Source organism: Aegilops tauschii, chromosome 2, assembly GCF_002575655.3.
Source record: "Aegilops tauschii subsp. strangulata cultivar AL8/78 chromosome 2, Aet v6.0, whole genome shotgun sequence".
NCBI classification, from domain to species: domain Eukaryota; kingdom Viridiplantae; phylum Streptophyta; class Magnoliopsida; order Poales; family Poaceae; genus Aegilops; species Aegilops tauschii.
The window spans coordinates 188,685,563-188,702,708 of NC_053036.3; positions in this window are offsets into that span (position 1 = coordinate 188,685,563).

Below are 17,146 nucleotides of genomic sequence, written 5' to 3' on the forward strand. Positions count from 1 at the left end.
TCCTCGCACGTGACAGGCACCCAAGGTAACCTGACCTCGTTGAGTTCTTCATTTTCGCATTTACCTTCTAGCATTGTTATCGGTAATGGGCATCATCTTCCTGTCATGGCCACGGGCTCTACCACCCTCTCCCCTCAAAATTTTCGTCTCACTGACATTCTTGTCTCCCCCACCGTAGTCACTAGCCTCATCTCTGTTCGTAAATTCACTAAAGATAATTCATGCTCTATTGAATTTTACCCGTGTGGTTTTCTTGTGAAGGATCTTCGCACTCGACGAGTTCTGATGATCTCCGTTAGCCACGGTGATCTCTACCCCTTCGTTGGCAATAAACCGGCGCCGGCGTCCGCTCTCCTTGCAGCCACAAACTCGGACTTGTGGCATCATCGCCTTGGGCATCCCGACGTCCACACCTTTTCTTCCCTGTCTAAACAATTAGATTGTAATAAGGCTCCTCACTCTCCATGTAGTGCTTGCCAACTTGGCCACCAGTCTCGTTTACCCTTTCCCTCTTCTTTTAGCAAAACTTATGCACCTTCTGATTTAATACACTGTGATTTATGGACATCACCTGTTGTTAGTTTCTCTGGTTTCCAATACTATCTTGTGGTACTTGATGATTTTACACATTACTCGTGGACCTTTCCCCTTCGCAACAAATCCGAAACTTCCATGGTCCTTCAACGCTTTTTTACGTTTATTTACACCCAATTCAATGTAATCATCGAAAGCATGCAGTGTGACAACGGTGGTGAATTTATCAACTCCTCCCTTCGCCTTCTTCTCCTCCCACGGCGTTGCCTATCGCTTCTCATGCCCCCATACTTTCCCCCAAAATGGCAAAGCGGAACGAATGATTCGCACCACTAATGATGTCTTGCGCACCCTTCTTCTTCAAGCCAACCTCACCCCACCCTTTTGGGTTGAAGCCCTACACACCACCACCTACCTACTCAACCGGCGTCCCTCTCGTGTCATTGCGCCACACACCCCGCATTTTCTCCTCTATGGTGTTGCACCCACATATGACCACCTTCGTGTCTTCGGCTGCCTATGCTTCCCGAACCAATATGCCACCATGGATCACAAACTCGCCCGCCGCTCGTCCTGCTGCGTCTTCCTTGGCTATGCACTTGAGCACAAGGGTTACCGGTGTTTCGACCTCGCCTCACGCCGCGTCATCGTCTCTCGCCACGTTATATTCGATGAAACGATTTTTCCATATAGCTGCAGCACGCCGGACCACACCATTGTCACGTCCACACAAAATCCCCATGCAAACCACCTGCCCAGCCCCGATTTCCCCCCTGGATCCTTCCGACCTATCCCGCCTGGGCCCCACCCATCCGCTTCCGCACCCCACCAACCAACCCCTCCCACGTCGCCCGCTGCGCCCACTCCCTCGTCCCCCGCGTCCGGATCAGCCTCGGACCGCGCGTCCACCAGCGCCTATTCCCCGCCCGGTCCCGCCGCATCCCCATTGGCACCAACTCACCTACCTCGTCCGGTTCCACCACATCCCCATCGGATCGCGCGCCCACTCCCGCACCAGGATCGCCCGTTCCCAACGCCTCACCTGTCGCCTCGCTCGGTCCCACCGAATCCTCCTCGACCCGCTCGCCACCCAGTACGCCACCGCCACCTCTTCCACCCCGTGCACTCCCGATACAGCCACCCAACAATGCACACCGCATGACCACACGTGCCAAAACAGGTTTCCTAATGCCCAAACAGCTCTTTCTTGCCGACGTCTCCTCCACCATCTCCCCCATTCCTCCCACGTATAAATCCGCCCTCAAGGATCCCCATTGGCGTCAAGCAATGTTAGATGAGTTTAATGCATTAATGAACAACTTCACTTGGTCTTTGGTGCCTAAGCCTGCAGGTGCGAATGTGGTCACAGGCAAGTGGATTTTTCGGCACAAGTTCAACACGGACGGGTCTTTGGCACGGTACAAGGCACGATGGGTCGTTCGTGGCTTCACACAACAAGAGGGTGTGGACTATGATGAAACATTCAGTCCGGTGGTCAAGCCAGCAACTATTCGGGTGGTCTTGAGTCTTGCCACCTCTCATTCATGGCCCATCCATCAGCTTGACGTCAAGAATGCTTTTCTCCATGGTGAGCTCAATGAGACTGTGTATTGCTCGCAACCGGTTGGGTTTGTGGACTCCTCCAAGCCGGACCATGTGTGTCTTCTCCACAAGTCACTCTATGGTCTCAAACAAGCTCCCCGGACGTGGTTCTTGCGCTTCCAAGCCTTCCTCTTATCTCTTGGGTTTCGGGCATCCAAGAGTGACACCTCCCTCTTCATCCTACACCATGGTAACTCCCTTGCATATCTTCTTGTATATGTAGATGACATCATCCTCACTGCGAGCTCACCTCACACCCTCGCCCACGTCATCAACTCTCTCAAACGGGAGTTTGCCATGACTGATCTTGGCACATTGCACCATTTTCTCGGCATTAATGTCACCACCAACCAATCCGGCCTCTTCCTATGCCAACAACAGTACACACTAGAGCTTCTCGAACGCGCCGACATGATCAACTGTAAGCCCGTTTCCACACCGGTTGACACGAGCTCTAAACTATCCTCCCAAGAAGGCCATCTCCTCCCCAATCCCACCCACTATCGTAGCATCACCGGCGCACTACAATACCTCACCCTCACGCGCCCGGACATCACATATGCTGTCCAACAAGCTTGCTTATTCATGCATGCCCCTCGCGACATACACATGCAGCTTGTGAAGCGCATTCTACGATACTTATAGGGCACCTCCCATTATGGCCTTCAGCTTTTTCAGTCTCCCTCCCGGGATCTCATTGCCTACACCGATGCCGATTGGGCAGGGTGTCCGGACACGCGCAAGTCCACCTCCGGTTTTTGTGTGTTCCTTGGAGCGAACTTCATCTCATGGTCATCCAAGAGGCAGCCCACCATCTCACGATCCAGTGCCGAGGCTGAATATCGTGGTGTTGCAAATTGTGTGGCTGAATCATGTTGGCTCCGGCAACTTCTTCATGAGCTCAAGGTTCCACCCACACGTGCCACCGTGGTGTATTGTGACAACATCAGTGCTTCCTACCTTGCGAGCAATCCGGTTCAGCACCAACGGACCAAGCATATTGAGATTGATCTACACTTTTTTCGGGATCGAGTTGCTCTTGGCGAAGTACGAGTCTTGCATGTGCGATCCAGCTCCAATATGCCGACATCTTCACCAAGGGCCTGCCCTCGCCATTGTTCACCGACTTTCGATCTAGCCTGAACATCCTTCCAAATGGAGTTCCGGCTGAGGGGGGGGGGGGGGGTGTGTTAAGTAGTATATTTTTTGTACCACTTGTAACATTAAACTGGCACGTTGTAACGATCCTAGATTGTAGGATCTGAGGGCGTGCGTGCCATATCTCTCGGGACTTTCTCTCCCTATGTATACTCTGATGTGTAAACAGAATCAATCAAGGAAATCACTTTCCAACTGAAGTGTGAATAAAATACAGTACATTTTTAGGGGAGCTAGACAGCTTTCTGACAGCCAAGCACAAGCCCAAATTAGCTCATTAATCAGAAGTTGCTGGTGTAGGACTAACTATTAGTCCTTGCTCGAAAAAAGCCACTATTTATTCAAGCTAAATTTCCTTTAAAGACAATCCGTATTGTACTGTCCAATTTTGACTCACTACATGATTCCTAATCCTACACGTCTAGGAAAACATCTAATCATATCATTATATAAAGTGCATCATATCACGTCCTACTAGCACAACAAGCCTCATCACCGACTGATCCGTCTTCTCAAATTCGAAGCAACTCGACGACTAAGCAGGCAAAGGTTCCAGGGTATTATATATTTTCCTCTCTTTAATCTGTGCATTATTTTTGCTTCCTTATCAGCCAACATATTCTCACAGAACCTTTTTCCTCAGGTGATCTACATTAGTCAAATGCTAGATCATAGTCTCAGAAAACAAACAAGAGGTATGGTCACATACACTCATCCCTCTGCTTATATCACATAATCATCATTCAACCATAATTTTACAAGACAGACATTCATAAATGACCCATGATGCACTTTCTCAATAGCTACTTTTTCATGATGTCGGGAAGATCAAACACACGAGACAGCCGACAAATTGAAGGTATGGCAACAACTCCAGCAACTTGCATCCAATATACGCCGGCGACACCCAAACGAACAAAGGCACAAAGAAACGTCCAACGAACTGAAGACACAACATCAGCACCATCAGCCTCAGGTAATATCCCCATGCAATTCTTCATGTGTGTGCCTGCATTTTGATCTCAGCTCAACATTGCGTCAAAACTCTTCTCATACTGAAGTATAAAGCTCTTTTTTTTCATGCATCCTAACACTACCATGATAATAATGTGAAAGCTACAAAAAGAGCAACATGGTTGAACAATTATTGATTTATAGTTCCCTACCAGATAAACAACATTAATCTCCAGATGTACTGTATGTGACAACGTCCATTAGTAGTCTCTTATATCACCAAATGCACTTGCATGCCTGCAAAGGCAAAACACTATTAAGTACTCTCTCTGTAGAGACATATAAGAGTGTTTAGATCACTACTTTAGTAATCTAAATGCTCTTATATTTCTTTATGGAGGGAGTACAACATAAATCATATTACATGATACTATGTTAAGAAAACTATACGCACTGACGAAATCACATTTGCAGATATGAGAGTCCAACATACGTTAGACCCAGCAGCTCACCAGACAAAAAGAAAGAAAGAACACCTCTAAACTCAAGGAGTACAAAGCGGACAAGGACTGCAGAGGGAAGAAGAAATGCGAACACAGAGGCTCCTAAACGATTGAGAAAGGCTAATGCTGAAGAAGATAGGGAATTGAAGCGCGCCAGAAGCGAAACCAACAAAAACAACACTAGAGTCAATGTTGGAGACAACAACAGAACCAGAACCTCGACAAGTGCTAATAGCAAGCCATGGAACTTCGGAAGGCCAACATACAAATGCCAATATTGCAAAGCATTGCTATGGTGTGAAGAAAGATTAAATTCAAACAAAGGAACTACAACACCCTCTTTTGGAATATGTTGCAAACAAGGGAAAATCGATCTGCCGCCACTAAGAGAACCTCCACCATACCTTAGAAACCTCTTAAGAAGTGAAGGGCAGGATTCGGTAAACTTCAAAGAAAATATAAAGTCAATAGTTCTGATAGTTTTCTTAAAATGTAACTGGTTGAGCTGGACCCTCCCTCCCCTCCCGCAACGCTCCCGCGAGCGCCGGGGGGGGGGGGGGGGACCCTAACTCCGGCCCGCGGCCCTCCTCCTCGCGTTTCCCTCCCCTCGCCGCCGCCCCGACGCGCTGGTGGGCTAAGCCCTGCCAGCACGGGCGGCGGCGGGGTGTTCCTCCTTCCCCCGCCCGGGTCGACGGTCGCAGGATCCAAGATCGGGTGGCGGCGCAGCGCTTTCCTCGGGGCACGGCGGCGCGGCAGCAGCAGGCGGCGGAGACGCGGGCTGCGGGTGGCGGCGTGAAGGGGTTGAGGCGTGGTGGGGCGCGGTGGGCTCCGGCGGCGTTGACCCTGTCGGCGTGCGGCCAGATCTGGGCCCAGGCGGCGCGGGCCGGGAGCCGCGTGGGCTACGGGCGTCCGCCTCTGCCGTGGCCATGGCTGGTAGGGGCGGAGGCGCAGCGGCGGTGGCAGGTGGGCGGGCTGCTCGGTTTCCAAGCGTCCCGCCGGCTGGACGGCGACGGCGGCGCGGTTGGACTCCCCGGTGAGCTTTCTCGGGGGTGGGCTGCGGTCCTGGTGGGCACTCCTTGCCGGTGGCTGGGGCTGTGTTGGTGGCCTTGCGCGGCTCTGCGCTGGGCGCCGAGGCGGGGCGGCACAGGGGTGTGTCCGGGGGCAGGGATTTGGCTGGAGGGATGGGCGGCGCCGACGTGCTCGGGCCCCCGTCACCGGCACAGGGGTGTGCCAGTCTGGGTGCGTCTGCTCCCCCACCTCCCCCTTTCCCCGGCCGCGTGCGGGCGGCTGTAGCGCTGGCGATCTTCAAGGCGGGATACATTTTGCGGCTCGTCGGTCTGGTGTGTCCCCTTGGTCCAAAGTTGACCCTTTTGGATGATCTTGGGGGTGTTTGGATGTTGGGCGGCGGCCCTGGCGGCGGGAGGCGTGGCGTTCATGGACGGAACCTACGTCTCGGGTGTGGGCGGGCAACCATGGCCTCGCGGGGGGCTTGGTTGCGGCTGGTTGGCAGAGCGAGGGTATGTCGGAGGGGTGCGAGCGCCGGACTCCATCACTTGCCCAGTCCTTGTACTGGCCGACGGCAGCGGCGGCCGTGGTCATCGTATCCTTCATGAAGGCGCCGTGGCGGTGCTCCTACCCCTCGCATGTGACTCCGGGTGAAAACTTGATCTACGGATCGGACGGTGGCGGCTATCCGTGGGCGTCCCCTTCTAGGAGGCACTGTCTTGGAGTCCCTGCTCTGTCATGACCGTATCCCCCCTCCTCGTTTCTTCGTGGAGGTCTCCGTCCTCTTCAAGCGGTTATCCTTCGTCATTTTTAGTTAGCTTGGTTGGTGGTGGCATTGGGGGACGGTGCTCGACACCTTTGTATCATGTCTTGGGTGTGTGTGTTGTGTGCGGTGGTGGTGTGCGTTGTATCGGTCTGTCCGGATGTTGTAATGATGTTGGCTTTATAATATAAAGCGGGGGAAACCCTTTTTCGATAAAGAAAATATAAGGTCATACAACTCAATGTTTTCATTCACACCGATGGGAGGAGCTGTGGACAAGGAAATAAACACTCGCAAAGGACCTTATGTTTTTCGTTTGCATGGACAAAACTACCACCATATCGGAACTCTTTTGCCTCAAGGTATAGACAAACCTCGGTTCGCACAGCTATACATCTATAATACCGAAAATGAGGTGGAAAACAGGATAAGTGCATCAAGACGCAATGATAATGAATCAACAGTGGACCCCAACATCGTCAAAGAACTGAAAATAATGCTCGACGACAACAACATCCTCACAAAAACATTCAGAATGGCAAGAGATAGATTCCAAGAAGGAGACTACCATGATTACACACTTCGGATACTAGGCAAAAGGAACGGAACACACAACCTTCCATCCGCATCTGAAGTTGCAGCATTGGTAGTAAGAGATCCAACCGGAGAGAGTGAAGGACGTGACATTGTTGTTGAGTACAAAAATATGGAGCCGCAAAGGATATCAGAGATCCACCCGAAATTCATGTCCATGCAATATCTGTTGTTGTTCCCATATGGAGAAGATGGTTTTAAACTTGAGATACCCTACAAGAAAACAAAAGGAGGTACAAACAGCAGGAAATACGTAACGTTGTTGGACTGCTATGCATTCTACCTACAGCAACGTCCTGATCAAGGAATGTTACTGCTCAAGTCCGGGCATTTGTCACTGCAATTTTGGGTGGATGTATACACATGTATCGAGCAAAATAGACTAAACTGGATCCGACACAATCAAGGAAAGCTACGAACTGAACTTTACAGTGGATTGCAGGATGCGATTGAGCGAGGGGACACAAGAACAGAGCAAGTTGGAAAGAGGATAATTGCGCCTTCATCTTTTACAGGTGGTAGAAGAAACAAGGCACAATATTTGCAAGATGCCTTTGCAATATGCCGTTGGGCTGGATACCCAGACCTATTTATAACATTCACATGCAATGCAAAGTGGCCTGAGATCCAATACATGCTAGATGAAGCGGGAGGTGGCCAAAAGCCAGCCGATCGGCCAGATATTGTGGACAGAGTATTTATGATCAAACTAAAAGAGCTAATGAGCGACATAAAAGAAAAGAAATACTTTGGAGAAACAGTTGCAAGTAACTCCCATTGACTATCAATCTTTACTCTTTCTTGCATCATCTTATAGTCCGTCAGACTCTTGCTCTTTAGAAACATGCATCATCCTATACTCCGTCAGATTCTAGCTCTTTAGTAACATGCATTCCAATTTTAGCTAAATCTGACAAACTATTAATCAACTGCAGTCATCTACACAATAGAATTCCAAAAGAGAGGACTCCCGCATGCCCACATACTAATATTTTTGAAGGACAAAGACAAGTACCCGGAACCATCGCAAATCGACAAAATAATAAGCACTGAGATCCCAAACAAGGATGAGGATCCAGAGGCATTTGAAGCTGTTGAGAACTTCATGATGCATGGCCCGTGCGGATAGGCTAAGAAAAACTCACCATGCATGGTGGACCATAGATGCACCAAGCATTTCCCAAAAAGATACAATGTCAGCACTACCATTGACGAGGACGGATTTCCAGTATATAAAAGGAGGGATGACGGAAGGCAGGTCAAAAAGGGAGGGGTGATGCTCGACAACAGATTTGTTGTGCCGTACAACCGGAACCTTCTGGTCAAGTATCAAGCTCGCATAAATGTCGAGTGGTGCAATAGGTCCAGATCAATCAAGTACCTATTTAAGTATATCCATAAAGATGACGACCATGTTACAGCCTTGCTCAAGGAAAGGGGCACGGCAAACGAAACTGACGAGATCAAGAAATACCTAGAGATGAGATACATATCAACATCAGAAGCATGCTGGAGGATATTTCAGTTTGATCTTCAGTATCGCAATCCAGCAGTTAAGAGGCTACCTTTCCATCTTGAAAATGAGCAACAAGTCATTTTTCCAGACTCCACTGATCTTGAAAAGATAGTAACAAGGGACGGATCTAAAATGACCAAGTTCACTTAGTTGATGGAGGCAAATAAAATATACGAGCTAGGAAAAGGATTGACTTACACAGAATTCCCTACAAAGTTTGTATGGAAAAGCGAAACAAAATGTTGGCAGAAGCGAAAAAGGGACTATGCAATTGGAAGAATCTACTATGCACATCCCGCAAGTGGCGAGAGATATCATACGAGGATGCTTCTAAACACCAAGAAAGGATGCACATCATTTGAGGACATTAGCACCGTTGATGGAGTCATTCACCCAACATACAAATCAGCATGCCAAGCCCTCGGATTTCTCGATGATGACACCGAGTGGATTGACTGTATCAATGAAGCATTAAGTTGGGCGTCCGGAACACAACTGCGTCAGTTATTCACCACCATATTGACCCATTGCGAAGTCACAAACCCAAAGGTATTGTGGGATTCAACATGGGAGGCGTTGTGTGAAGATATGCAATACAAAAGAAGGACTATTCTAAACTTTCCAACACTTCGGCTTACAAACACACAGAAGAAAGCGTATGGTCTGATTGAGATAGAAAAACTGATGAGGCAAGTAGGAAAGTCACTAAAGGACTACCCAGACATAGAACTACCAAATGCCGCAGAGCTAGAAGAACTTGGGAACAGACTAATAAACGAAGAGGTCAACCACGACATGGACAAACTCAAGGATGAGCACAAAATCATACTAAACAATCTTAACCAAGACCAGAAAAAGGCCTATGATGCAATAATGGAGTCAGTCAACAAAGGCCTAGGAAAGCAGATATTTGTCGAAGGGTACGGTGGCACAGGAAAAACCTATCTATGGAAAGCAATAACGACAAAGCTAAGATCAGAGGGGAAGATAGTGCTTGCGGTAGCATCATGTGGCATTGCAGCGTTGCTTCTTCAAGGTGGAAGAACGGCACACTCAAGGTTCCATATTCCACTTAATATCAGTGAAGAATCAACATGTGAAATAAAACAAGGCTTGCATTTGGCTGAACTGCTAAAGAAGACCTCACTTATATTGTGGGACGAGGCTCCTATGGCAAACAAACACTGCTTCGAGGCACTAGACAAAAGCCTTAGAGATAATCTAAGGTTCACTAATGAAAACAGCGATGAAAAGCCATTTGGTGGAATGACAGTTATACTAGGAGGCGACTTCAGACAAATCCTGCCAGTTATAACCAAAGGAAGGAGAGAGCAGATAGTAAATGCTTCAATCAAAAGGTCATATCTGTGAAACACTTTGAAATATTTGAGTTAACACAAAACATGCGGCTCAAGTGTTTGTCAGATGATCCAATACAAAAGCAAAAGGTTGCTGAATTTGCAGAGTGGATACTACAGATTGGCGATGGGAAAACGACATCAGATGAAGGAGAGGATTGGATAAAAATACCAAAAGACCTACTGCTAGAGAAAGGAGAAAATCGTAAAGAACAAATCGTCAAAAGCATATACCCAAATTTGCTGCAAAAATACCGTGAGCGGGATTACCTAGAAGAAAGAGCAATACTATGTCCAAGAAATGATACAGTCAAGGAGATAAATGACCACATAATGAGCCAAATACAAGGTGAAGAGGTGACATACCTAAGCCTGGACACAGTGTGCAAGGCAACGACAAATACCAACATCATGATGAACTTGCAGCCTACTGAGTTCCTCAACACCTTAACGTCCCCAGGAATACCAGACCATAAGTTAAAACTGAAGGTGGGATTGCCGGTCATGCTCCTACGCAACATCAACCAAGCAGCAGGCTTATGCAACGGTACAAGAATGACAATTACACAACTTGGAAACAAATACATCGAGACACAAATAATCACAGGAACACATGTCGGCGATAAGGTATACATACCTCGAATCATCATGTCACCAAGCGACTCAAAATGGCCATTCATGCTGAAAAGAAGGCAATATCCATTATCAGTGTGCTTCGCAATGACAATAAACAAGAGCCAAGGTCAGTCCTTAAACAAGGTAGGCATATATTTGCCTGAGCAAGTGTTCTGCCATGGACAACTATATGTGGCACTATCAAGAGTGACAAACAAGGAAGGATTGAAGGTGCTGATTGATGACGAAGAGTGTCCAACCGAAGATGTCAAAAGAATATTGTTTACAAAGAGATTTTTTAATTGATAATGCAGTTCCTCAAGTCATGAGACAATTCATGTATAATTACATAGAGTCACAGACAACCTTACCATACATTTTAAACAACACATTTACTTGGTTGGCATATTGAATTTTTAAATAGTTATTAATCCATAGATATATATGTTTGATCTTTCTGTAAAATATTAAATTTAAAATTAATTATTTATCCTTGAATATTTTTAACACAAAAAATATCGCAGCAGATGAAACAATGAAATCACTAATGGATTCCACCTACAATAAGCTTTTCGTAATCTCCCACATTATAGCCACGACCCACAACTAAAATATATTCACGGTTAATCTCAAAATCCAAATCTTTTAAAAACGTTCTATAGAAAGTTCACCGATTAATTCCCCTAAATAGCCATTACTAATCTCTCACAATCTAACACTCACATCTCTCTCACGAATAGTTTCCGATTCCCCAAATCTCCTCAATTTGTCTCTCTAAAAACATAGGCATTAGCCTCCTCGAGTGAATAAATGTATGCGTACATATGGATCTTTAATCTTTCAATAAAATATATAAATTTCTGTTCATCAGTTCTGTATCCGTGAACTAACTCTATCATGTTTGTACACATAAGTTCTTTCTACATCAATATTTCTATAAACTTGGAAGTAATTTCTGGGAGCAAAAAATACAGATCGTACCTTTTTCATTTGGCAATGGATGTCAACTCTACATCATCTCTCTCATACCACATACTTCCAGAAGATCACGATACCAACTCTAATCCCTCTAATGAATAGTCCACAATTCTCAATCTCTTTTGTATCAGATCCAAGAAAAAGTTCCTGCAGCAAGGAGATTTAAATATCTTCTTTACTAAATCTTGAGCGTGAAACTATTTGAGAGGCGTGTCCCCCCCCCCCTCCTCTCCTCTCGCGGCCGCGCTCTCGCGGCCGCGTCGCCCCCGCGGGCGACCGGCCGCGTCCCCAACACCTCGCCCCCGAGCTCTCCCCCTTCCCTCCCTCCTTGCCGCCGTCGCTGGCGTCCGGCGCTGGGCCTGGCCCGGGCGGCGCTGGCGGCGGCGGCCCCTGGCCTTTCCCCTCTCGGGTCGCACTGACGCGGGGCGGTGCGGCGCCGCGGGGTGCTCCTAGGCGGCGACGGTCCGGCGCGGCGGCGGGGCTCTCCGGCGTGGTGGCGGGCGATCTACTGGACGGCGGCGTTGCCGTTGGCGGCGGGGCGGCGCGATCTGGCGGCGCCCGCTCGGCCCAGATCTGGGCCCTCCGGGCCCCATCTGGGCCTGGGCGGGCCGGCGGCGGGGAGGGTCGTCGGCGTGGCTTCCGGGAGGCTAGGGAGCGACGATGGGCGGGTGGTGGCTGGCGGCGCTGGTGCCGCCCTGCTGCAGCGTGGCCGACGGGGCTTTACGGGCCCGATTTGGGTCTGGCCGGGCCAGGGGCGGCCTGGTATGCCCTGCTGCTGCGTCCGGACGGCGACCGCGACGGTGCCGGAGACTCGGTCCTCCTGCACGACAGCGGTGGAGGTAGTTCCCTCCCGCGTGGCTCCGGTGCTGCTGCTTCCGTCGCCTCGTGCGTCTCTCTCCATCCTCTTGGTCTCGTGGTGGTGATCTCAGTGAGGCGGCGTGGGTGGCGTCAAGACCGCGGTGGCGCATTGGTGGGCGGTGAGGTGGCTGGTTGGCTCCGGCCTGGTTGGGCGGTGGGGTTGGAATTCGGGAGAAATCCCTTGCCGGCTTTTCCGGCTCCGATGCGGTGACACCCGCGGGTGCCACCATTCCTTCCTGGAGGGTGTCGGAGGTATCCATCCCCACTCCCTTCCGCGTGCCGGGGGAAACCCTAGGACACGTCCGGGCAGCAGCGTCGTTGGCGTCGCATCCCTTCTTGGAGGTGCTGCTTGGTACGCGGCAGATCGGAGCCTTGGTATGTGGTGGGTCGAGTCCAGAGGGCGCAGCGGTGGCGGGTCTCCGCGCTTTGTCAAGCTGCCGTTGTTGGCATTTCTTTCTTCTTTGTTCTTTCTTTTCCTTTTGGGCTTGTTGTGCTTCTCGCCCGAGCATTGCTTTGTGATCGATGTTGGTGCTTTGTAATACAAAGCGGGGGAAACCCTTTTTCGATAAATCTTGAGCGTGGTTGTGGCATGGAGATTTTACCCAACAATTTCTAATCTGGATGACATTTACCTCATGTGAGATGCACGAAAATTAGGGATTTTACCTGTGAAGGGCTGAAGGCTCCCTCAAATCCATTCGGAAAAAGAGATCGGGAGAGACGCTGCGGCATACATCTTCCATCCGCTGAAGCTATGGTTGGCGGCGGTACGCAGCCGAGCTAGCGACGAGCGCATGCGCTGGTGCTGCCACTGAAAAGCAGGGGAGAAGAGCTGTGCTAGAGGCCTTCTTGGTTCGACCATTTACAAAATTAAGGCTGTGCTAAAAAAATGAACAAAAGGAGCACGGTTTCTTCGGACGCGGAGGAATTGATCCGGAGCTCATATGCTCCCGCATGAACAGTAAAATCGAAAAAATATCGAAAAAATTTAAAAAAATCTATTTTTTTTGAAGAAACATTGACAAAAGTTCTAAGTGCCTGCAAAAATTCGTCATGAAATCACATTCCTAGAAGGTATGGCAAAAAAAAAACAAAAACAGTACTATGAAAAAGCTACTTTCAAAAGCATTTTGAAGCACTGAATTTGTTTTTTTTGCCACGCCTTACAGGAATGTGATTTAATGATAAATTTTTGCAGGCACTTAGAACTTTTGTCAATGTTTCTCTAAAAAAATTGAAATTTTTTGATATTTTTTCGATTTTACTGTTCATGCGGGAGCATACGAGCTCGGGATGAAAAGATGACTTTCGGGTTTCTTGACGATATTTTGGTCCAGTCTTTTTCTAGACGATATTTTGGTCCAGTCTTTTCCTAGACGATATTTTGGTCCAGTCTAACTTCACACATAGCCGTACAGTTCCATATAAAATAATACTTCTAAGCTTCTATTCTCTCTGTTCGTAAATATATATTTTTTAAAAATTCCAATATGGATTACATACGGAGCAAAATAAGTGAATGTATACTCTAAGATATGTCTATATATACATCTGTATGTAGTCTGTATTGAAATCTTTAAAAAAGACTTAACGGAGGGAGTAAAAGACAGTCACAAAAGAGTTTAAATCTATCATGCATAATTTTCATGAAATGAACAAAATGAATACATGAATAGAAAGGGCATTTCCTTTCAATAGTTTTTATGTTAGCTAAATGGTTTGATTCTGAATTCTATATAAAAAATATATTTTTAATACAATACAGACGGAGACACTCATACATGCACACATACACTCACTTCTATGAAGGCAGGAAAGCACACCTTATGAATGGATTAAAGAGACTAAGTCAGCTCATCAGGAACAGTGTCAAGTCAAGGATTTGAACCCCGATAAGTTGGGAAGACCATTATACTACTAACTATATAACCATAGGCCGGTTCGCAACAAAAACACAATACTTAATGCTCCCTCTGTCCCAAAATAAGTGACTTGACTTTGTACTAACTTTAGTACAAAGTTAGTGTAAAATTGAGTCACTTATTTTGGGACGGAGGTAGTACCTAACACACACTCACAAATACAATAGAAATCTTTTAAAATAAATCTATCATATATAATTTTCATATAATGGAAAAAATTAGCACATACAAAGAAAAAATTATTTCATGCTAAAATATCACATCATAATGTCAAATGCACAAATAAAGTCAAAAGTCCAAGCCAATATAATCATAAATAAATAGTCTAGCCGCGCAAATGCGCGGGTAGCTCCGCTAGTTATGTTTAAAGTAAATAACCAATGGCACTAAATTATTTATTTACACGAGAAATACATAGGCTGAGCGTTTGATTTTTTTTTTGTGAACGCGCCTCTACACCCGTATGATTGGCCGCGCCCGTGTGAACGTTCAAGTTATCGGCGCATCATCCCGAGTTATTGTCTTTTTTCTGGGGTGGACTTCACACCAGTTATTAACTGCTGACGCGTGCCCCGTGTACACAGTCTCGCATGACCTTCCCGCTAGCACGGTCCAAAATTAGTTGAAACTGGATACGAACGATCCCGGGGGCAGCAAAATCTCCCGCCTCCTTCTAAAATTTCCGCCACCTAGTCTTTAGCATGTGAAATTCCCCTTTTGTCCTTGGTGCACGGAGAACAACAGTAACAATACCCCCCTCATCTACATAATAGGTCGGGGCTGCTTTGGTAACTTCCGGTTCCCCCCACCACACGGCACCCCCATTTCCTCTCCTCCTCCCGCAAAAATGACTAACTCCACAGCACCAGAGCATCTTACATCACGCCGTCCGTACTTCATCGTCCTTTCTACCCCTCCCCTCTCGAAACCCTAGACTGCTCATCCACCGGCGTACCAGAGCCCATTCACTGCCAGCGGCATCCACCTCGCCGGATTTGCTTCTGCGGCCGCATCTACCCCTCCCACCTCCACTAGAAACAAGTAGACTGCTCATCCACCACTGTACCACAGCCCATTCAGTGCCGGCCTTGTCCACGGCGTCGGATCTGCTGCGCCGGTACTCTCGTCAACCGCAGCGCATCTGCAGCGGCTCATTCGTACTCCCCACCGGGGACGCTTCGTCCACACATCCCCGGAGCCGCCCCACCGACGGCCTCTGATTCTCTTCGCCGACACCTTCCTCAACCCTACCGGAGCCGCTTCGCCGACACCATCGTCAACCCTACCATAGTAGCTTCTCCTATACCATTCTGAACCCTACCGAGGCCGCTTTGCCAACTCACAAGTCCACGGCTACAGATTCGCTTCGTCGCACCCTCATCCAACCTACCGGAGCAGCTTCTGATGCCCCGTCCATGGCCGCAGATCCGCATCATCGACACCATCCATAACCCAACCACCGGAGCAGCTTCACCGACGCCCTCGTCCACGGCCACAGATCCGCTTCGCCCACACCGTAGTCCACCCTACCGCAGCCGCTCCACAAACACCTACTCAACGGTTCTAGATCTCCTTGCCGGACCCCGACAGCCAGCGCAGCGTCATCACCCTTGACGTTTCTAACCCGATTCCCATCGTTTGGCAAGATGCCAACCACGCGTCACAGCCTAGGTACTTGTCACCTTTAAACCCGTCCAGCATCACCTGCCCGATGTACTTCAAATATACTAACGGGTCACAGTTACCTTTATGCAGCTGGCAAAAACTACAAGGACGATGTTTCTTCTGGATCTAACAGCTTGGCCAACCAAGATCCTGGACTGAGGCATTGCTATGATTTTGTAAGTGCGTCTCTCTCTCTTGTATTGTTGTGTGCCTGCCTGCGTGCTTTGCTAGGATTTTCGACCAGTAATCCCTTTGTGCAGACAATGATTTCTACTACTGGCTGCTAAATTAGATATGTGGATGTCATACATGATACTACCTCGTACCTCCGTTCCTAAATATAAGTCTTTCTAGAGATTCCACTATAGGCTACATAAGGAGCAAAATGAGTGAATCTACACTCGAAAATGCATCTATATACATCTGTATGTGGTCCATACTGGAATCTCTACAAAGACATATATTTAGGAACAGAGGCAGTACATTACACAAAATCGTAGGTGGCATGTAGGGATTCTAGTGCACTACATTAGGCTCCCTTAGAGTGCCTGCTAGTCCAGCACACAGAGTCATGCCTAGTTTATGCTACGCACATAATCATTAATAGGTGGTTTAAATATGCGGAAGGGTTATGCAATGTATTATCATGTAGAGATGTCTAAAATTAGCCGTGTCAACTTGCAGATAGGGTTACACAATGAAAAAGTACAAGATGTATGTGGCAATTTCATGGAACATCGCAAAAAAAGGAGAGAGCGGTGAGCATGTACAGTGTGCTATGGTAGGTCACTCCTCCATTGCAATCATCGTGACATGTTATTTGTATGTCAGTTCTATTGGATAAGTTTCTTAGGGACAGTTATTACAAGTTATCCTAAGAAAATAACCACCTGTGAATATAAGCTCCAGGTAATAAGCCAACCAGTTCTTTTCATTGCCTTTCTTTTCAGTTTATCTTTGGTATGATCAGTGAAAAGTCTAGATTGCATTATATTTTTTCATTTTGCTGCCCATATGAAAAATAATTTGACTTGCAAACATCACAAATTGAAACCAGTGCAGTAATTAAAATGATAGGAAAACAGATCATCACTATTTGTTCAAAATGCAAATATAAAGAT